Source organism: Mustela erminea, chromosome 14, assembly GCF_009829155.1.
Source record: "Mustela erminea isolate mMusErm1 chromosome 14, mMusErm1.Pri, whole genome shotgun sequence".
Classification (NCBI taxonomy): domain Eukaryota; kingdom Metazoa; phylum Chordata; class Mammalia; order Carnivora; family Mustelidae; genus Mustela; species Mustela erminea.
This window is the reverse complement of record NC_045627.1, coordinates 50,015,237-50,038,901: the sequence shown is the minus strand read 5'-3', so window position 1 is coordinate 50,038,901 and position 23,665 is coordinate 50,015,237. Positions and strand designations below refer to the sequence as shown.

The window sequence follows — 23,665 nt, the reverse complement described above, 5'->3', positions numbered from 1 at the left end:
TGAACCCAGACTCAAGGCATCTCTGCTCCTGGCTTCACCCTATAACAGATACATCCTTCCTAGGGGAGTGGAATGTCCCTTCCCATTGTCTCAGAGTTACTCCTCCCTCTCTCAAGGGCAAATCACTCCTTCTTCTCTGGAATACAGCTCTTACCTATTTTCCTGATCAGGGAAGCCTTATCATGTAACTAAAAGTCTTGTCAATCAGGAAAAAAGCGGGGGGTTGGCATCCTTGAGAATGGGGACTGTTCAAGGAGGGAAAACATCATCCTCTTCTGAGATCAGAAGGACTGGGCCCCCAGAGGGTCAAAATGGACTTGTACCTGGCCCACTGTCCCACCGCCATTTTGACCTTGACTGTGGAGTACAGGAAGGCCCTGCGCCCAAGGGGATCCACCCTGTCGCCTCTGGTCACCTTCAAAGCCTGCTGTAAGGACCCTCACCAGCATGGGGTGGGGCGAAGGGCCCTCAGCAAGCAGCCTCAGTACATCCATCCTGCCACTGGGTGGCACTGTGACTCCTCAGAGAGGGAACAGCGCCCACGGGGGAGACTGACCACAAAAAGGACTGGGAATACCATGCCTGTCCTAATGCACTGGGCATTGTGGTTACAAAAGAGAACAAGAAATGGTTCCTGCCACCCATGAGCCCATGGTGGGACAGATAAACACATGGATAATGGATTAATTGCTCCAACAACCCATTCCAGCTGTGGGGCCCAGGGAAGGAGGAGGCACTTGAGACTTGATGCACAATTGGCCATTCCAGGACAGGCTGGCTGTGATGGTGCTGACTCCCAGGGCACACCGCACAGATGGGGATGGGGGAGGTTCACGGACTCCCAGCAAGGAATGGCAGGTAGGGAGCTGGGGGTTGGGGGCGCCTGGCACAGGTGAGGAAGGATGGGCACTTGTGCACAAGGTTTCAGCACCAAAAAGCTCAGGTGCTCTTTGTGTCCATGGAGCACTTAGCTCAGAGATGTGGTGAGGCCCCTGGTGCTCCCACGACTAGAAAATGCTGGAAGATCCTGGCAGGAGCAGAAGACTACTGGCGTCCTGTTCTCTTCCTGTGCTTTTCTGCTCTCAGCCTCCAGTTCCAGCACTGGTCCCATCTTGCCGCAGGATCCTGGATCAGACACCAAAGCTCTCTGGCCTCCGTGACTGTTTGTGTACAAGGGATCTTTCATATGCACAAATACGTTGAAAGATGAAAAAGTTTAGTCAGAAGCCACAGAGCGGGGGAAAAAATAAGCCAAAGAGCATCAAGAACTACTCACGCTGTTTCCTGCTGCCCTGGTCTTTTTGGAGGTGGGGCCACTGGGGAGGAGGACTCCCTTGGCTCCCTTCAGGCCTGGGCAGGACCCAATAGAAAACCAGATAGTATCTATTTGTCCTTGGAGAACAGTCCATCTCCACAAAGTCTGTAAAATTTTTTTTTAATTTTTTAAGATTTATTTATTTGACAGAGATCACAAGTAGACAGAGAGGGAGGCAGAGAGAGAGGGAGAAAGCAGGCTCCCTGCTGAGCAGAGAGACCAATGTGGGGCTCGATCCCAGGACCCTGAGATCATGACCTGAGCCGAAGGCAGAGGCTTTAACCCACTGAGCCACCCAGGCGCCCCAAGTCTGTAAAATTTAATAAGCAGAACTTTGCAGCAAGGAAACAATTTAATATCTGGTATATACGTTTTCATTAAAATCTTAAAGATGGAACAAAGACTCTGTTTTCAAATTTCCTATTCAGGAGTTAACTTATTATGGTGTTGAAATCCACGTGGAAACAGCTGAACTGAAATGAGCCTCCTAAAACAAAACACAAGTGGTAATGGACTGGCAAGTTTGAGACTAATGACTTCAAACCCTGGCTGGTGGGTAAGGCCTCAGCCTGACTCTGGTCCACACGCACAACCATCAGAAGGGGGTGCCCGTTGTGTCCCTTATCCCCCCCCCACCACCACCATAGGAATCTGGGGACCAGCAAGAGTGCTCAGGGCTCCAGGCCAGTGCAGACAGTACTATTTCAACCAGATACTCCCCACCTCCTTTTGTAATTTACAAATGAAGCTGATAAGAGGTGATAAGGCCCTTGGAGATACCCAGTGTTTGTCAGGGAAGAGGCTCCTCCCTACACTCCCCTCTACTAGCGTCCAGCCCCAGAGCCAAACCTGCCCAGCTCAAACTGGGGAACCCAGGTCACCTTTTAGAGAGATTATTCCCCTCCACCTAGTGAGGATTCCAGAAGAGGCACAAGGGGCTTTGCATAGCATAGTGCATAGCATGTACATCCTTTTCATTAAAAGGTGTATCACAGTTCTGTTAAATTACAGTTTTCAAAGATGCTTTTATACGCACATTTCACTGCAAACAACATAAATTTTATGAAATTATTTGAATAATGATGAAAGGGAAGAGAGGAAGCCTGGGGAGAGGTAATGGGGATTAAGGGAGATAAAGTCCTTCCAGTCCCACCCTCTCCTCTGCCTTTGTCCATTTGCTCCTAATCGGTTACTTTTTTAAAGTATAATCATGCAGGGACGCCTGAGTGGCTCAGTTGGTTGGACAACTGCCTTCGGCTCAGGTCATGATCCCGGAGTCCCGGGATCGAGTCCTGCATCAGTCTCCCAGCTCCACAGGGAGTCTGCTTCTCCCTCTGACCTCCTCCTCGCTCATGTTCTCTCTCACTGTCTCTCTCAAATAAATAAATAAAATCTTTAAAAAAAAAAAGTATAATCATGCAGCAATAAGTCAAGAAAAGCCTTGGCCCAGGCTTTGGAGTTCAACACCACAGTCAGAAGGTATGTAATTCCATCCTCAAACTGACAAGAAGTCAGCACACACTAGACTAGGTACAGAAAGCTCCAGCTTTATGCACAGAAAACTGGTCTTGGAGGAGGGGTGATTGAGTTTTCAGAAGGTATGATGTGACGCCCACACACACAGATTTATTATCTGCAACTATATGTCCCAGAAGAGTCTTTTGAGGGACATGAGAAGTTCTCTATTCCTCATCTGTCTTGCAGAGTGCTTCTAATCTCTTTGCAGAGTATCCTAGCACCCCTGATTTCCTTTTATACATTTTAGGTATGTAATTTAGAGCAAGTGATACTGTATCTGGTCTTTCCATCAATCAGAGCTTACGGTTGACTTTGACGTTGTCAGTACCTTGGTCATGTATTATCCTCAACACAAGAAGAACATATGTAAACTAAATTTTTAAAAATAAGTAGTAAGGGGTGCCCGGGTGGCTCAGTGGGTTGGGCCGCTGCCTTCAGCTCAGGTCATGGTCTCGGGGTCCTGGGATCGAGTCCCGCCCGTATCGGGCTCTCTGCTCAGCAGGGAGCCTGCTTCCCTCTCTCTCTGCCTGCCTCTCTGTCTACTTGTGATCTCTGTCTGTCAAATAAATAAATAAATAAATAAATATTTTAAAAAAATAAATAAGTAGTAAAAGACACGAAAAATACAATTCATAAAAGGTTAAGAAATGCCCAGTGTTAGGTGAAACTGTCCCTCACCTTTTATGACTATGCATATAATCTGATACAACTGAGAGTAGTTTCAAAATGTTTCAGTGTGTATGCTCTGATAAGCAATTCCACTTCTCCAAATGTATCCTATGGAAACATCCACTCAACTAAACAGAGACAGATGTACAAGGATTTTCACTGTAGCTTTATATAGTATAGGAAATTTATTATAGAAAAACTGGAAAAAAGCATAAAAGTCCCTCAAGAGCAGATTCGGACTTCTCCAAGCTTCATCCAGACACAGGGAGCCGAGCCAGCAGGACCGAGCGCCGAGTGCCCCTCTCACTCCTGCGGAGCCCCTGCTGGGACCCTCTGTGCGACTGGTACCCGGCGCACAGCCCCTTCTTGGACCGGGCCTTCGGGCTGGCCCGGCTGCCCCAGGAGCGCGCGCAGTGTGTGGTTGGGCCACAGCAGCTGGCAGGGCTATGTGCGCCCGCTGCCTGGGGCGGCGCTGGAGGGCCCAGCCCCGCTGCGGTGGCGGTCCCCGCCTGTAGCCCTGGGCTCTGCCCGCAGCTCCGAAGCGCAAGGCTCAGCGATTCCGCAGACGGTCAACGGCTGCCTTGTCCCTGGACGTCCACCGCTTCGCGCCCAGGAGTTGACAGTCAAGACCAAGGTCTGCGTGGTGGCGATCACCTGCAAGCACGGAGAGAGGCAGAAGGAGCATGGCTACATCTCGCGGTGCCTCACTAGAAAATACACATTGCTCCACATCCCATCCCCCACCCCTCCTCCGGGAGCTCTGAAACCCTCAGTTCCTTTCCTGGAGCCCATAGTCTCTCATTGTTTGTCTCCTTCTCTGATCCCTGCCCCCTTCAGTTTTTCCTTCATTCTACTTTTGTCCTCTGTTCTATTCCTTCTGTCCCACATATGAGTGAAACCAGATGATAATTATCTTTCTCTCCTTGACTGATTTCACTTAGCATAATCTTCTGGGTTCACCCATGAGCATGCAAATGGTGGGTAATGGCTGAGTAATATTCCATCGTATGTATGAACTGCATCTTTATCCATCTATCTGTTGAAGGGCACTGAGGCTCTTTCCACAGCTTGGCTATTGTGGTCATTGCTGCTATGAACTTTGGGATGCATATGGCCCTTCTTTTCACCAAATCTGTATCATTGGGGTGAATACGTAGCTAGTAGTACAGTTGCTGAGTCATAGGGTAGCTCTATTTTTAACTTTTTGAGGAAGCTCCATACTGTTTTCCAAAGTGGCTGTACCAGCTCTCATTCCCACCAGCAGTGTTTCAGAGGGGAGAGGGTGAGGGGTTGGGGTAGCTGGGTGATGGTTAGTAAGGAGGACACACATTGTGATGAGCACTGGGTGTTCTACGCAACTAATGAATCATGGAACACTACATCAAAAACTAATGATGTACTACTGTATAGTGACTAACTTAACTTAAAAAAAAGAAAAGAAAAAATACATGCTCCTCCCTACTGTGGACCCTACCCTGGTCTCCCCCTCTCCATTCCCTGAGGGCAGGCTGACGCTAGAGGTGCCAATTCCAAGGCCAGCCACCCAGTCATCAGAAGTCACTATCCCTGGGTACCTGGATACCTCAATGGGTTAAAGCCTCTGCCTTTGGCTGAGGTCATGGTCATAGGGTCCTGGGATAGAGACCCACATCGGTCTTTCTGCTCAGCAGGGAGCCTGCTTCCCACTGCCCCACCCCTGCCTGCTTCTATGCCTACTTGTGATCTCTCTCTCTCTCTCTCTGTCAAATAAATAAATAAAATCTTAAAAAAAAAAAAAAGTCAGTATCCCTGTCATCTTTAAGGCACCTTAGAGCATGGGGGCCCAGAAGCTGGGACATCAGAGCAGCCTGGAGCCAAGGAATGGGCTTAGCCCTGCTGTCCACCTGTCACCTCTGTAGCCATTACTACCACCCACCAGTAGAGTTCAAAGCAACAACGCCCCCCTCCCAAAAAATGTAGCTTGGTTAAACTATTGGTTAACCATACAATAGTCCATGAGACAAAAAGTATAAGGTAAATCCATACCTCTTGATATATGCCAGGATGTCCTCAAAATACTGTCAAGTAAAAAAGGAAAGCAGATTAAAAACTAGTATGGTCCCTATGAGTTCTATGAAAATGTATGAATCTATATATATATATTGAAAACCTGGAAAGTTACACCGGTTAAATTTGTTAAATTTCTGTGATTGACTAGCTTTGGGATGGATTTAAATTTTCCTGTTTTCAGGGTGTCTGGGTGGCTCAGTCAGTTAAGTGTTTGCCTTTGGCTCAGGTCCTTATCCTGGGGTCCTGGGATTGAGCCCTGTATTGGGTTCCCTGCTCAGCCGTGAGCCTGCTTCTTCCTCTTCCTCTCCCCCTCCCCTGACTTGTGTTCTCTCTTCCCTCTCTCTCTCTCAAATAAATAAAATCTCTTTTAAAAACAAAATAAACAGGGGCACCTGGGTGGCTCAGTGGGTTAAGCCGCTGCCTTCGGCTCAGGTCATGATCTCAGGTTCCTGGGATCGAGTCCCGCATCGGGCTCTCTGCTCAGCAGGGAGCCTGCTTCCCTCTCTCTCTCTCTGCCTGCCTCTCCGTCTACTTGTGATTTCTCTCTGTCAAATAAATAAATAAAATCTTTAATAAAAAAAAAACAAAATAAACAAAATAAACATAATAAATTGTCCTGTTCACATCTGGATATTTTTAAAAACTTCTATAATATTTCTTAGTATTATGATCAGCTAAAAAAAAAAATAGGATTCCCAATTGGGGAGAAAACAAATATTCCAACTCCTGAATCTTTGAACATTTTATGAGTTATCTACCTTCCTACAGGTCAGGGAGGAAGCCAATTATATCATCTCAGTCGTATACATGGGTACCTTGAACCCCCAAAAGTATAGGGATCCTTGCCAGGATCACACAGACAGAAACACATGTTCCCACCTCTTCAACTAGATGTTTCACAATGAGCTTTGTTTTGTTTCATTCTTTCTGGCAGCCATACTTTCTGCCCGAAGGATCTTCAGGCAGAGCTATGTTGGTATCCTGTTTTTTCCTGTAACAAACACTGTCAATATCCTGCCTGTCCCTTCTTAACCTTTATCATTTCATTGCACACGAGCCTGACTTCTGAATGCCAGCCACTGTAGATAATTGCCTGACAGCACTTTCTGGCTGCTGGAAACCACTCTGCCTTCAAAACAGTCCAGAAGTAACAGAGAGCTAATCTCTCCAGGTAGCAGCATTCTACTTAATCACAGGCAGCAGCTGCTCTGTAAATACCCCCGCGCCCCCACACCTCAGGGGGGTAACACTGCAGCAGGCATTCTACACTGGCTTCCCAAGTACTGTAGTGGGACTGACCTCCAGATGCCTGCAATGGTAACCTGCTTGGTAACATACCCTGTATTGACTTCCTTCCCACTTTCCCACCCCCTTACTAGCATTTCTGGGAATCCCTTCCCAAATGGAATGCTTTCACTGAAATCCTTATCTCAATGAACAGTCTTGGGAAAACTGGACAGCCACATGCCAAAGAAGGAAACTGGCCCAGAATCTTATACCATACACAAAAATTAACTCAAAATGGATTGAAGATTTGAATGCAAGTCATGAAACTGCAGAACTCCTAGGAAAAAAATACAGGGGGTAAGCAACTTGACATTGGTCCCAGTGATTATTTTCTGGATTTGACTCCAAGAGCAACAAAAACAAAAATAAACATGTGAGACTACATCAAACTAAAATCTTCTGCACAGCAAAGGAAATCATCAACAGAACAAAAAGACAGGGGCACTTGGGTGGCTCAGTCAGTTAAGCATCTGCCTTTGGTTCAGGCCACGATCTCAGGGTCCTGGGATAGAGCCCTGCATTGGGCTCCTTGCTCAGTGGAGAACTTGCTTTTCCCTCTCCCGCTGTTTTTGTCCTTTCTTTCTCTCTGTAAAATAAACAAACAACTTTTTTAAAAATGAAAAGACAACTTACTAAATAAGGGTAAAAGCTTTCAAATCATTTATATATATGATTTTATCCTAAAATATATAAATAACCTCTGATAAGGGGTAAATATCCAAAATATACAAAGAACTCTACAACTAAATATCAAAAAAAAATCTAGTTAAAAAATGGGCAGAGGAATTGAATAGGCATTTTTCCAAAGAAGACATACAGATGACAAACAGGTACATGAAAAGATCCCCCAAATTGGGCACCTGGGTGGCTTAGTTGGCTGAGTGTCTAACTTTAGCTCAGGTCATGATCTTGGGGTCCTGAGATCAAGCCTGGCACCAGGCTTTGGGACCAGCAGGGAGTCTGCTTCTCCCACTCTCTCTGTCCCTCTGCCCCACCCTCTGCTTGTTCTTTCTCTTTCTCTCAAATAAATAAATAACATCTTTAAAAAAAAAAGAAAAGATGCTCAAAATCACTTATCAATAGGGAAAGGCAAATCAAAACCATAATGAGATATCCCCCTTATACCTGGTTATTATCAAAAAGACAAGAAATAACAAGTGTTGGCAAGCATGTAGAGAAAAGGGAACATATATGCACCGTTGCTGGGAATATACATTCATATGGTCACTAGGGAAAACAGTACGGAAGTTCCTCAAAAAATTAAAAATAGAACTACCATATGATCCAACAATTTCACTTTGGTAAATTTATCTGAAGGTAACACAAACACTAACTTGAAAGACACATGCACTCTCATGTTCACTGCAGCATTACTTACAAGAGCCAAGACATGGAAGCAAGCTAAGTGTTCATCAATAGATGAATGGATAAACAAAATGTGACATAAATAATGCAATATTATTTAGCCATAAGAAAGAAAAAGTCTTGCCATTTGCCATCAACAACATGGATGGAGCTTGAAGACATCATACTAGATGAAATGTCAGATAGAGAAAGACAAATACTGTATGATTTCATTTATAAGTGGAAGATAAACAACAAAACAAAACAAACTCAAACTCACAGACACAGAGAACAGATTAGTGGTTGCCAGAGGGGTTGGGGAGTGAGGTGAGATAAGTGAAGGGGTCGAAAGGTACAAATTCCCAGTCATAAGACAAGTCCTGGGGAGAAGATGTGCAGCATGATGGCTAGAATTAATAATACTGTATTGTATTAGAAGTTGCTAAGAAAGTTGATCTTAAAATTGTCATCACACACAAAAATCTGCCACTATGTGTGGTGACGGATGCTAACTGGACTTACTGTGATCATTTCACAATACATACAATATTGACTCCCTACCCTGTACACCTGAAACTAATTATATGTCAACTATCTCAATTTTTAAAAATAAAATGAAAAAGAAAAGACAGAAACAGAATAGTGTAAATAACATCCTACCTGTTTTTGTAAGAAAAAGGGGGAGGATGGGTGCCTGGGTGGCTCAGTCATTAAATGTCTGCCTTCAACTCAGGTTATGATGCCGGGGTCCTGGGATGGAGCCCTGCATCAGGCTCCCTGCTCAGCGGGAAGCCTGCTTCCCTATCTCCCATTCCTCCTGCTTGTGTTCCCTCTCTTGCTGTGTCTCTATCAAGTAAATAAACAAAATCTTTGAGGAGGGGCACCTGGGTGGCTCAGTGGGTTAAGCCTCTGTCTTCAGCTCGGGTCATGATCTCAGGGTCCTGGGATCGAGCCCCAAGTCGGGCTCTCTGCTCAGCAGGGAGCCTGCTTCCTCCTCTCTCTGCCTGCCTCTCTGCCTACTTGTGATCTCTCTGTGTCAAATAAATGAATAAAATATTTTTAAAAAAATCTTTGAGGAAAAAAAAGGGAGAAAAGAACTTGGGTGGCTCAGTTGGTTGAGCATCTGCCTTTAATGAGCCCGAATGGGGCTCCATGCTCAGCAGGGAGTCTGCCTGTCCTTCTCCCTCTATATACTATATTAGTTTCAGGTGTACAAAATAATGATTTAATATTTTACATATTGCAAAGTGATCATCACAGTAAGTCTAGTTAACATCCATCAGCACATATAGTTACAAAACTATTTGTATTGTGATAGGAACTTCTTTTTTTTAAGATTTATTTACTTATTTTTAAAAGATTTTATTTATTTATTTGACAGAGAGAGAGATCACAAGCAGGCAGAGAGGCAGGCAGAGACAGAGAGGGGGAAGCAGGCTCCCTGCCGAGCAGAGAGCCCGATGTGGGGCTTGATCCCAAGACTGTGAGATCATGACCTCAGCCAAAGGCAGAGGCTTTAACCCACTGAACCACCCAGGTGCCCCAAGATTTATTTACTAATTTGAGAGAGAGAGAGCGCTTGTGTGGAGGGATAACAGGGGAAGGGGCAGAGGGAGAGGGAGAGAGAAACTCAAGCAGATTGTACATTGAGCACAGAGCCAGAAGCTGGGCTTGATTCTAGCACCCTGGGATGACCACCCAAGCAGAAACCAAGAGTTGGATACTCAACAGACTGTAGCACCCAGGTGACCCATGATGGGAACTTCTATGATCTACTCTCTTAATAACTTCCCAATATACAATACAGTATTATTAGCTGTAGTCACCATTCTGTATACTACATTCTATATTTACTTTCACTTGCATAAATAACCACTGGAAGGATTCGCAACAAAGAAATAAAAGAAAGTGGTTCTCTATAGAAGGCAGATGGGGAGGAGCACCTGGGTGGCTCAGTCAGTTAAGTGTCTGCCTTCATCTCAGGTCATGATCCCAGGATCCTTGGATCAAGCCTCTTATCAGGCTCCATGCTCAGCGGGGAGTCTGCTTCTCCCTCTTCACCTGCCCCTCCCCCTGCTCATACTCTCTCTCTCTCTCTAATAAATAAATTAAAAATCTTAAAAAAAAAAAAAGGAGAAAGCAGGTGGGGAGGTAATGGGCTGGATGGGGGCTTAAGTTCAACCAAGACTTTTAAGCACAAACTTTTTTTTTTAATTTTTTAAATTTATATTCAGCATAACAGTACTCATTGTTTTTGCACCACACCCAGCGCTCCATGCAATCTATGCCCTCTCCAATACCCACCACCTGGTTCCCCCAACCTCCCACTCCCTGTCCCTTCAAAACCCTCAGATTGTTCTTCAGAGTCCCTCAACTCCCTTCTCCTCTCCATCTCCCCATGTCCTCCATGCTATTTGTTATGCTCCACAAATAAGTGAAACCATATGATAATTGACTCTCTCTGCTTGACTTATTTCATTCAGCATCATCTCTTCCAGTCCTGTCCATGTTGCTATAAAAGTTGGGTATTCATCCTTTCTGATGGAGGCATAATACTCCATAGTGTATATAGACCACATCTTCCTTATCCATTCGTCCGTTGAAGGGCATCTTGGTTCTTTCCACAGTTTGGCGACTGTGGCCATTGCAAGCATGAACTTTTTAATATTGTTTTGATATTTGAGAGAAGTGTTACCTTTATGAAAAAGTAAATTACAAAAACCGAACAACAATGGTATCATCAAATCTGGTAAGGATGCAATAAAATTATTTTACACACCCACACAGCCATCTCCATCCAAGAAAGCATCACTCATTGCCAACATCAGAGGTCATTTTTCGGTTGCTTTTAAATTTTTTTTTTTTCTTTAAATCTTCTGGAACTCTGTGATGCATTGCAAGGAAATGTAATGTCTGGGTTGTGACTAGTCCAGTAACACAGGCTGGGAGAAATCTAGGTGAAGATGGGTCAAAGGGAGCTTTGACTTTCTTTTAAGGCTGCCAAGTATATGAACTTGTCTATGACTCTTGGTGGAAGGCAGAGATGATCATTTTCCACTATGGAAGCCATAATGGCCAGATACTCTCTTTTCCAGCTTCCTTTGCCCATAGGACATAGACTCATCTGTTACACTATCAGTAGCTAATCAACTGCATCCTCCCCAAAACCTGAAGTGGGAGCTAATGGTATCCAGAATCCTCTCTATGTCATCAGCAGTCACGAGGGCACCATCCACGTCCTGGGACAGCAAAGGTGTCCAGGGCTAACAGGAGGTCCAGGGGTAATATCCTGCACCCCATGCTGACTGACCACATAGATGCAGCAGTGGTCTCCTTCCCCAGCTCTGGTTTTATTTTACAGCATCAACTGTTGCTGCCTTTCTGGCTGTACGGCTTCCCTCCACTATGCCTATTTCCCAGGCCTGTGTCTCCAAGTCTCCTTCGATTCATTCTATGCATTCTGTTTTCCTTACATCTGTCAGAATTGGCTTCTGTTGCTTGCAGAACCTGACTGTGCATTAGGGGGTTCTCTAGGTGGAAGTCAGAGAAAATATGGGAACCAACAACCCAGCCAGCATCTCCAGATCTTTACCTTTGGCAAAAAAAAAACAAATGGGAAAGAGGGAAAAGCAGTCCCATAACTGCGTGCATGCGTACGTGCGTGTGCATGCGTACATATTACAGGGCATCAGTGGGGGTGGCAGTCAGACAGGAGAACACAAGAGGATCTCCTGAGAAGAGGCTGCTGGTCCGAGGTCCTGGGTCGAGCTGGGTCTAAAGCTGGCTGGGAGAGGTTGACAGCTACACACACCATTAGCTACGCTAATGGTTTTAACTAATTAGCGATAGGAGGTAAAAACTTGAAGTAGGACAGAGAATCTGTGAGAGGGAACTTTCTGCCACATAGTTACAGTCTGAAATCGGATGATTTGTTAAAGATTTTATTTATATATTTATTTGAGAGAGAGAGCACAAATAGTGGGAGCAGCAGGCAGAAGGAGAGGAAGAAGCAGACTCCCCACCGAGCAGGGAACCCAATGCAGAGCTTGATCCCAGGACCCCAAGATCATGACCTGAGTCGAAGGCAGATGTTTAACTGACAGAGACACCCAGGTGCCCTGAAATGTATGATTTTTTTTTTTTTTAATAATGATCATTTGGGCACCTGGATGGCTCATTTGTTAAGCATCTGCCTTCCGCTCCCATCTTGATCCCAGGGTCCAAGGATAGAGCCCTGCTTCAGGCTCCTTGCTCGGTAGGGAGCCTACTTCTCCCTCTCTTTCTCCCACTGCTTGTGTTCCCTCTCTTGCTGTTTCTTTTTGTCAAATAAATAAATAAATAAAATCTTTAATTAAAAAAAATAATGATCATCAGTTCATATGGCACTTCTGAACTTAAAAGACAGATGGAACAAAGGACTGCAGGGGTAAAGGTACGTGTGATTGCTCCTCTGTATATATCCAGAAAGACTTCTCTTAGATCTGATTCATTTATTCATTTTACATGTGTTCACCGAGCAGATACAGAAGTGAATTAAAAATGTACATCTCAATTCACTCCTCTGAAAACGCCAATACTACTTCAATAAAGGGATTTATAACTATTTTTTTTCTTTAATTTGGGTCTACATATCTTTTGTATTGTGGTAACATATATGTTGTTTATTTATCATTTTATTTTTTATCTTTTTAAAATGTTTATCATTTTATTTTTATCATTTTATTCGTGTTGGGTCCATGGTCAAAGGAGCAAGACTGATACAAAGCGAAGGTCAAGCAAAGCTTTATTATTTCGTGCCAAGCATCAAGAATCAAACTGACCGGCCAGGGCTGTCTCTTGCAAAGAGGTGACCTTTCCCAGCCTCTTAAAAGACTAACTTTTATAGAGCAAAGTCCATGTGATTGAGCCTGGCCACACACAGGTGGCCAATTGAATTATAATAGCTATTTGAACTAGCCTATCACTCTGGTCAGAATTGGCACCCAAAAGGCAGGGCCCACATTCTTGGGTGGTTAGGGAGGTGCTTTCCTGATTGGATGTCTCCACCTGGCTTGACTCATCCTTGTATTCTGGGCTCTGTTACCTCCCCCTGACCTAGCACGTCCTGGTATATGGGCTCTGTTATCAGGGGCTGGTCAGTCATATTTTACTGGTTTCCCAGACTTGTCTCTAAGTAAGTTCCTCTGGGGGGGCAGGGTCAATCTAAGTTTACTGCATAAAGAACAAAATGGCTCACTCTGGCTAAGTAGGCCCTTACATTTGTTTATCATTTTTATTATTTTTATCATATTTGTTTTTTATTTTTTTTAAAAAAGATTTTATTTATTTATTTATTTGACAGAGAGACAGAGATCACAAGTAGGCAGAGAGGCAGGTAGAGAGAGAGGGGGAAGAAGGCTCCTGGCCGAGCAGAGAGCCTGACTCAGGGCTCAATCCCAGGACCCTGGGATCATGACCCGACACTAAGGCAGAGGCTTAACCCACTGAGCCATCCAGGTGCCCCTCATTTTTGTTTTTTAATTATCATTATATTATCAAACATTTATCATTTTAACCATTGTTAAGTATACATTTCAGTGGCATTAAGCACATTCGCAATGTTGTTCAGCCACTGCCACTATCCTTATTGAGAACTTCTTTGTCATTCCAAACAGAAACCCCATGTCCATTGCACAATACCTTCACGTTCTTCCCTCCCTCCAACCCTAGCACCTCCATTCTATTTTCTGTCTCTGTAATTTTTCCTGTTCTACATACCTCACATAAGCAGAATCCTACGATATCTTTGTGGTTTTTTTAAATTTGGCTTATTTCACTTAGTGTAATGTTTTCAAGGCTCAACCATGTATCAGAATCTCCTTTTTAAGGCTGAATAATATTTTGTAGCATAAATGTAACACAACTTGCTTATCCATTCGTCTCCTGATGGACACTTGGGTGGGGTCTACCTTCTGGCTTTGTGAAAAATGCCGCTATGGATTTTGGTGTAGAGATATCTGTTCGAGTTCCTGCTTTCTGTTCTTTTTGGGTACGTGTCTGGAAGTGGGACAGCTGGGTCATATGGTAATTCTATACTTAACAGTTTTGAGGAACAGTCCTACTGTTTTCCACAGCAAATGTGTCTTTTGTTTCTCCACCAGCAATAAGCAAGGGTTCCAAGTTCTCCACATCCCCACCAACATTTTCATTTTTTATTTATTTATTTGTATTTTTAAAAAGATTTTATTTATTTGACAGAGACAGACACAGTGAGAGAGGAAACACAAGCAGGGGAGTGGGAGAGGGAGAAGCAGGCCTCCCACTGAGCAGGCAGCCCAATGTGGGGCTTGATCCCAGGACGCCGGGATCATGACCCCAGCTGAAGGCAGAAACCCAACAACTGAGCCACCCAGGTACCCCACATTTTCATTTTTTAAATAATAGTCATCTAAAAGAGTATGAAGTGGTATCTCATTGTGGTATAGTTACTTTTTTATGCATAACCTCAATAAGCAAAGGACTCATATCCAAGCCTGTGTGATCTGACCCTTTTACTCCACATCTTGGTCCTTCTGAGGCCCAAGCACATTTGTTCTAACAAAGCAGAACGTTTCCCCAACATTAGCTTAGCTTAGATATGCAGCCTTTGGTGTTGAATGCCATGTATCTCACCTTCAGGCCCATACCCTGGAATCTTGCTTCAGGAAATATGGGAAACTAAGCTCAAATAGGACCAACTCTGAGATATAAAAATGTCCATGACAACATTTTCTTATAAAAACAAAAACAATCTAGAATAACATAAATGTATAATAGAGAAATACCGAGTAAATTTCATATTCTTTTTTAAAAATTTTTATATTTTTTATAAACATATAATGTATTATTAGCCTCAGGGGTACAGGTCTGTGAATTGCCAGGTTTACACAAGTCACAACACTCACCATAGTACATACCCTCCCCAATGTCCATAACCCCATCACCCTCTCCTGACCCCCCTCCCCCCAGCAACCCTCAGTTTGTTTTGTGAGATTAAGAGTCTCTTATGGTTTGTCTCCCTTCCTGATCCCATCTTGTTTCATTTTTTCTTTTCCTACCCCCCAAACTCCCCATATTGCATCTCTACTTCCTCATATCAGGGAGAGCATATGATATTTGTCTTTCTCCAATTGACTTATTTCGCTAAGCATAATACCCTCCAGTTCCATCCATGTCAGTGCAAATGGCAAGATTTCATTTCTTTTGATGGCTGCATAGTATTCCATTGTATATATATATACCACATCTTCTTTACCCGTTCATCTGTTGATGGACATCTAGGTTCTTTCCATAGTTTGGCTTTTGTGGACATTGCTGCTATAAACATTCGGGTGCACATACCCCTTTGGATCACTACACTTTTAACTTTAGGGTAAATACCCAGTAGTGCAATTGCTGGGTCATAGGGTAGCTCTATTTTCAATTTTTTGAGGAACCTCCATGCTGTTTTCCAGAGTGGCTGCACCAGCTTACATTCCCACCAACAGTGTAGGAGGGTTCCCCTTTCTCCGCATCCTTGCCAGCATCTGTCATTTCCTGACTTGTTAATTTTACCCATTCTGACTGGTGTGAGGTGGTATATCATTGTGGTTTTGATTTGTATTTCCGTGATGCCAAGTGATGTGGAGCACTTTTTCATGTGTCTGTTGGCCATCTAGATGTCTTCTTTGCAGAAATGTCTGTTCATGTCCTCTGCCCATTTCTTGACTGGATTATTTGTTCTTTGGGTGTTGAGTTTGCTAAGCTCTTTATAGATTTTTGATACTAGCCCTTTATCTGATATGTCGTTTGCAAATATCTTCTCCCATTCTGTCAGTTGTCTTTTGGTTTTGTTAACTGTTTCCTTTGCTGTGCAAAAGCTTTTGATCTTGGTAAAATCCCAATAGTTCATTTTTTCCCTTGCTTCCCTTGCCTTTGGCAATGTTCCTAGGAAGAACTTGCTGCAGCTGAGGTAGAAGAGGTTGCTGCCTGTGTTCTCCTCAAGGATTTTGATGGATTCCTTTCGCACATTGAGGTCCTTCATCCATTTTGAGTCTATTTTCATGTGTGGTGTAAGGAAATGGTCCAATTTCATTTTTCTGCTGTGGCTGTCCAATTGTCCCAACACCATTTGTTGAAGAGGCTGTCTTTCTTCCATTGGACATTCTTTCTTGTTTTGTTGAAAATTAGTTGACCATAGTGTTGAGGGTCGATTTCTGGGCTCTCTATTCTGTTCCATTAATCTATGTGTCTGTTTTTGTGCCAGTAACATACTGTCTCGATGATGACAGCTTTGTAATAGAGCTTGAAGTCCGGAATTGTGATGCCACTAACTTTGGCTTTCTCTTTCAATATCCCTTTGGCTATTTGAGGTCTTTTCTGGTTCCATATAAATTTTAGGATTATTTGTTCCATTTCTTTGAAAAAAAAAATGGATGGGATTTTGATAGGGATTGCATTAAATGTGTAGATTGCTTTAGGTAGCATAGACATTTTCACAATATTTGTTCTTCCAATCCAGGAGCATGGAACATTTTTCCATTTCTTTGTGTCTTCCTCAATTTGCTTCATGAGTACTTTATAGTTTTCTGAGTATAGATTCTTTGCCTCTTTGGCTAGGTTTATTCCTAGGTATCTTATGGTTTTGGATGTAATTGTAAATGGGATTGACTTCTTAATTTCTCTTTCTTCTGTCTTGTTGTTGGTGTACAGAAATACAACTGATTTCTGTGCATTGATTTTATATCCTGACACTTTACTGAATTCCTGTACAAGTTCTAGCAATTTTGGAGTGGAGTCTTTTGGGTTTTCCACATATAGTTTCATATCATCTGCAAAGAGTGAGAATGTGACTTCTTCTTTGCTGATTCGGATGCCTTTAATTTCTTTTTGTTGTCTGATTGCTGAGGCTAGGAGTTCCAGTACTATGTTGAATAGCAGTGGTGATAGTGGACATCCCTGCCATGTTCCTGACCTTAGGGGAAAAGCTGAGAGCTTTTGGATAGATTTTTTTTTTTTTTTTTTTTAAAGATTTTTTTTATTTATTTATTTGACAGAGAGAGATTTGACAAGTAGGCAGAGAGGCAGGCAGAGAGAGAGGAGGAAGCAGGCTCCCTGCCGAGCAGAGAGCCCGATGTGGGACTCGATCCCAGGACCTGAGATCATGACCTGAGCCGAAGGCAGCGGCTTAACCCACTGAGCCACCCAGGCGCCCTGGATAGATTTTTAAGAACAATATTTGCTATGGGTTTTTCAGAGATGGCTTTGATGATAATGAGGTATGTGCCCTCTATCCCCACACTTTGAAGAGTTTTGATCAGGAAGGGATGTTGTACTTTGTCAAATGCTTTTTCAGCATCTATTGAGAGTATCATATGGTTCTTGTTCTTTCCTTTATTAATGTATTGTATCACATTGATTGATTTGCGGATATCGAAGCAATCTTGCAGCCCTGGAATAAATCCCACTCAGTCGTGGTGAATAATACTTTTAATGTACTGTTGGATTCTATTGGCTAGTATTTTGTTGAGAATTTTTGCATCTATGTTCATCAAGGATATTGGTCTGTAATTATCTTTTTTGATGGGATCCTTGTCTGGTTGGGATCAAGGTGATGCTGGCCTCATAAAATGAGTTTGGAAGTTTTCCTTCCATTTCTATTTTTTGGAACAGTTTCAGGAGAATAGGAATGAATTCTTCTTTAAATGTTTGGTAGAATTCCCCTGGGAAGCCTTCTGGCCCTGGGTTTTTGTTTGTTCGGATATTTTTGATGACTGTTTCAATCTCCTTATTGGTTATGGGTCTGTTCCCAGGTGCCCCAAAGAAACTACTTTAAAGAGAGAGAGAGGGGGGTGCCTGGGTGGCTCAGTGGTTTGGGCTGCTGCCTTCGGCTTGGGTCATGATCTCAGGGTCCTGGGATCGAGCCCCGCATCGGGCTCTCTGCTCCGCAGGAAGCCTGCTTCCCTCTCTCTCTGCCTGCCTCTCTGCCTAATTGTGATCTCTGTCTGTCGAATAAATAAATAAAAAATCTAAAAAATAAATAAATAAAAATAAAGAGAGAGAGAGGGAGAGAAAGGCATCAGTGAACCAGACACGTGATTGAGGTTGGCTGATGAGTGATGGGTAAATATCAATTCTCATTTTTTATTGAGATATAATTGACATATAACATGGTGTAATTTTAAGGTGTACAGCATATTGATTTGATGCATTTATGTTACAATCTGACTGCCATTGTAGTGTTAGCTAATATCTCTGTCATGTCACATATTTATCGTTTCTTCTAGTGGTGAGAACAATTAAGATCTAAGCTCTTAGTGAATTTAATGTTTATAATACAGAATACACTTTTGTTGTCTCTAATCACTGTATGGTGTATTAGACCTCCAATTTATCTAGTAGTCTCCAGCATGTGCCCTTAAGCAACATCTCTCCCATTCCCCATTCTCAGTCCCTGTCTTTTTGAGTTTGTTTGTTTTTTGTGTTTTTTAGATTCCACATATAGAGATATATATATAGTATTTGTCTTTCTCTGTCTGACTTATTTCATTAGGTGTACTGTCACCAAGGCCCATCTATATTGTCACAAAAGGCAGGGTTTCCTTCTTTCTTGTGTCAGAAAAATATTCCCCCATATGATACAGCACATCTTCTTTAACCATTCACCCATTTGGGGATGCTTAGTTTGTTTCTGTGGCTTGGCTATTTGTGCAATGATCGTAGGATTGCAGATATCTCTTCCATCACTTTTCATTTTTGTCTGATAGCACATCTCACTATGATTACAAAATTTATTCTGAATCTTCTGCCGGCACTTTTTGCCCAATTATATCTTTATATGGGTTCCAAGGAAGGTGTGACTAAAACTATGATGGCAGATTCTAGGAGGCCTAGATGACTCGTGCAATTTGGGTGGAAACCATTACTGAGGTTTGTAACAGTTGGCGGGATGGGGACATCCCAAATCCTCACATTTTCCCATGCATTAAACCACCACTAGATGCCACTAGAGGCTTGCTATGCCTCCCAAGCAGGCTCTGTTTGCCTTCCTCCTTTCCAAGGGGAAATGATGAACCTTTAAATGTTATGTGTTAGCACACACTCACATGCATTTTTATGCCAAGTAAAGCTCCGTGAGTTGGAAGCACCACCTTTTCTACATCTTTTGAACAGAGCTTTGAAACTCAGGTCTTCCTAGCATCTTCTCTGGGCCAGGCAGTCTTCATTCATTTTCCCATTTGATCTCTGTGCCTGGCATCTTCTGTTTGCCCCACCAGATCAGCTTTCCACCCCTCTCCCACCATTGCGTGCCCCCAGGGACTGAGCTGTGGAGAAAGAATTTGCCAGTTTTTTTCTGCTATGGCTTCCCCTTGGGTTTGGTCAGTGGGAAGCTCCAGTAGGAGGTGGCAGGAGGAAGAGAAAGGCCTTGAGATGTTTGTTCCCCAGTTCCCTCTGCAGAACCCCACTGGCTGGCTTTGTCCGGCCACCAACGGTTCCATCACCTGTAGAGCAGCCCTCCACACAGCCTCCCTGTCTCCAGGTTTTGTCCTTCAGGCCAGGGGAGGTGACAGATAGTCCTATTGTTTAGGAACAATAGGACTCATCCTGGTCTTGGAGTACAGCACAATCCCCCAGTGGTTACTCTACACCTTATTCACACCTTTGTCAATAGTCTTTTTATTAAGCTCTCCTCAAATTATCCCTATTGAGTGTGTCACATGTTTAGTGCCAGGACCTGACTAATATAATCCCTAAAGAGATGAGGGTAACTCAACCAAATTTGAGAGGTAACAGGCACCATGACTGGGCTGGGAAACAGGTCTGTCTGCATCGTTTGCCAGGTCAGACTGCACTGCTCAGGAAGAGCCAGACTTGAGCAGTGGGCACATTGGATACCCAGGAATGGGTCTAGCACTGGGCATAGGGAACGAACTCTTCTGCTCCATGCCCTAGACCACTGCACGTCCAGAGCCCATTCCTACTTCTGTCTCCCCTAAAGCTGGTGTGTTCCCTCCTCATTATTCAACTGTCAAAGCATTTCCCCAGGAAGCCTTTGCTTATAGAGCCCAGAGTAGTCTCCCCCAGGACTTTTGTGGTGGTTTTTAAAATATGCCCAGAAATTCTTGGAGATTGTCTCCATCAGGACTGGTGTCTAATTCTCCTTCCCTTGAATATGTGCTGTCCCTAGTAATTTGCTTCTAAACAGCAGAATACAGAAGTGATATGCCCTGACTTCTGAGACTGGGTCACAAAATCAGATCAGTTTCTGCCTGCCTTTCTCCTATTGGGACATTAATTCATGAAAGCCAGCTGCCATACAGGGAGGAGACCCAGACAACATGGGGAGGCCACGTACAGATGAGCCCTTGCTGAAGTTCCAGCCATGAGAAAGACTCAGGCCCCAGCCATGGTTTGATTACAACCACGTGAGAGATGCCACTGAGAACTGCCTGGCTGAGCCCAGTCAATGGGAAATGAGAGAGATAATAATAAAATGTTTGCTATTGTTTTAAGTCACTAAGTTTTGAGATAACGTGTGATACAGCAGTAAAAAATTGATGAAGTCCCTTCTGCATAGAACCAACAATATTGATTCTCTTTGGGATGTCCAGTGTATTCTGAAAGACTATTCTCCTTTAATTCTCTCTTAAAATCTCCAAATTTGGGGTGCCTGGCTGGCTCATTTGGTGGAGCATAAGACTCTTGATCTCAGAGTTGTGAGTTCAAGCCCCACATTGGGTGTGGAGCCTATTTTTAAAAAAAAAAATTAAATTAATTAAAATCTCCAAATTTCATAAATAAATAATTCTGAATTTCCAATTTTTGTTACATCATGATCTTGTCCTGGATTTTGTTCCTGGATACTTGAAAGGTTGATAACATCTTGGAATTTAATATACCTGAATTTTGGTTCAGAATGGGTTCATGTTCTAGAACTTGCTCTTTCCACTTGGTAATATATTGTTGACAACTTTCCAAATGAGTAAATATAGATATCCCATGTTTTAAACAATGGCTGTGTAATATTAAGCTATGATTTTTATGAGTTTTCCCAAGCTGAACCTGCCATCAAATAACCCCCACCCATGGGAGGATAGTGTGTTAGTTCATTTGTTCCCTCACTCGCTCATTCAAAACCCTATAAAGTGTTCACTACATTCCTCATAGTGGTTTTGAGAATATCAAGAACTTCTTAGAACTCTAAGTCTAATTTTCTAGAGATAATTTTTCCTTAAGTTAGGGGGAAATGGTCATCTTCCCTGGATAGTATTGAAGGTAATTGTTACAGACAGACTTTAAGACGGTTCCCAAAGCTCCTCCCCTCCTGTACTTTATACTATTGTGTGTTCTGGATGTGGGGACTTGCTTCTAACAAATACTGGAAAAGTGATGGGCTGATTAAGTTACAAAAGACCGTGACCTCCATCTTGCCCTATGACCTTCCATTTTTACATGCTTTAATGAAATTTGTTGATGTGTTAGAGATGTCCAAATGACAAGGAACTGATCAACAGGTTATGAGGAACTGAACCCTGTTGAGAACCATGTGAGTGAGGGGTGCCTGGGTGGCTCAGTAGGTTAAGCATCTACCTTCAGCTTGGGTCATGATCTTCAGATCCTGGGATTGAACCCCAAATTGGGCTCCCTGCTCAGCAGGAAGCCTGATTGTCCCTCTCCCACTCCCCTGCTTATATTCCCTCTCTCATTCTCTCTCTCTGTCAAATAAATAATAAAATCTTTAAAAAGAGAGAGAGAGAGAGAGAGAACCATGTGAGTGAGCTTGAACATGGATCCCTCCTGAGTCAACATTCAGATAAGACCGCAGATTTGATTTTGCCACCTTGAGAGAGACCCTGACATGGAAGATGCAGAAACACTGTGCCCAGACCCTGACCCATGAATACTGGGAGATAATAAGGATGTGTTGTTTCAATAGCCTAAGTTGTAATTTGTTGTTGTGCACCAATAGATAACAAACAGTAGGTATTTAGGGATGAGAACTTGTAGGTTATGGCAAGTAAGGGACAAAATCAATGATTTAACTATTGCTTAGGGTTGCCTGGAAAGAAATACCAATTGAGGCAAGGCTCTGGGGGTCCTAATGGCCACCATCCGAAAACATCATGGAGGAAACAATTAATTCCAGGACTATGGGTGAGACCATTGTTTTGAACTCTGGACAATTTAAGGAAGGAAACTGAGAAGCACAAAGTCATAGCTTCTTATTCCTCTTCTATTTCTTTTTATTTTTATTCTTCTCTTAAGTTCTTGGAAAATTCTATCCTAAAGGCACTAGGCAGGACAGAGCAAGGAAGGCATTTGTACCTGGAGTGGAAGGAGCGTTGGAGGCATAGAGTGGGGTATTGGTGACTGAATGGGGTTCGGAGAGCATTTGTGTAGAAGAGTGGCCTGGCCCAGCGAATTGGAAACTAGGCTGCCCCACGAGGGTGTTTACATAGGACAGTGGCCTCGCATAGGTATCAGAGTCTGAGAAGGGTAAGGATAGCCCTGTAGAGGGTTAGCTCAGTGAGGGTGTCACAACCTGAGCAGAGTAATGAACGTGTATTAGTTATCTCTTGCTGCATTAGAAATTACCGCCCAACCTCGTGGGGGTAGAACCATATCTTTTCACTATCTCACAGTCAAGAATTCAGACAGGACATAACAGACACAGCTTGTTTCTGTCCTGTGATTTCTCAGCCTGGCAGCCTTGATGGCTAAGAGCTGACTTAATCCGAAGTCTTTCTTGGCTGAGGCTGGAGGATCCATTTCTACAGTGTCTCACTTCATGCCTGAAAAGTCAGGGCTAACAAGCTCATTTTTTTCCTGTGTGGACCTATCCATATGTGACTCTGTCCATAGGATGGTTGAGTGTCCTTATAACATGAGGACTTCCCTTCTCAGGCTTCCCTGAGAGCCAGTGATCCTGGAGAGTGAGCTGGGAAGAAGTTATGTTTTCCTAATGAACTAGCTTAGAAAGTCATATGGTATAATTTCTATCATATTTTATTCATTAGAAGTGAGTTACTAAATGCAGCCTATCATCAAGGAGAGGGGGATTAGGTGACACCTTTTAAAGGGAAAAGTTTCAAAGAATTTGCACATATATTTTTAAACCACTATGGAAGACATGGAGGGGCAGCCTGGTTGGTGGTAGTGGGTGTCTTAGACTCCAAGCAGATTGGGGAGGGCATGGACAAAGAAGAAAAGTGTGTCATGAGTTTTCAGAGCCTGAGCAGGATGAAGAAGCCATGTGGAAGAGACAGACTGGCTGGGGAGCTGGAGCCCAAGTGAATTTGAGGAAGGCATCTGTGCTCCTGTGGGGGTTGGAGTCATGCTGGAAGATGGTTTGCATACAAGGGATTGATCACATAAGTAAATATATTAAGGATAACTAGAGCCAGGCTTCTCACTGTCAGAAGAGCGACTTACAAATATGGAAAGAGAGAAAAATAATATAAATCTTGTGATATTGGATTGGGAGCT

General features: G+C 43.3%; 1 pseudogene; it reads left to right on the top strand.

Moving 5' to 3' along the window:
- Positions 1-311: 311 nt before the first annotated feature.
- Positions 312-5,423, top strand: LOC116572818 (annotated as a pseudogene).
- Positions 5,424-23,665: the final 18,242 nt, after the last annotated feature.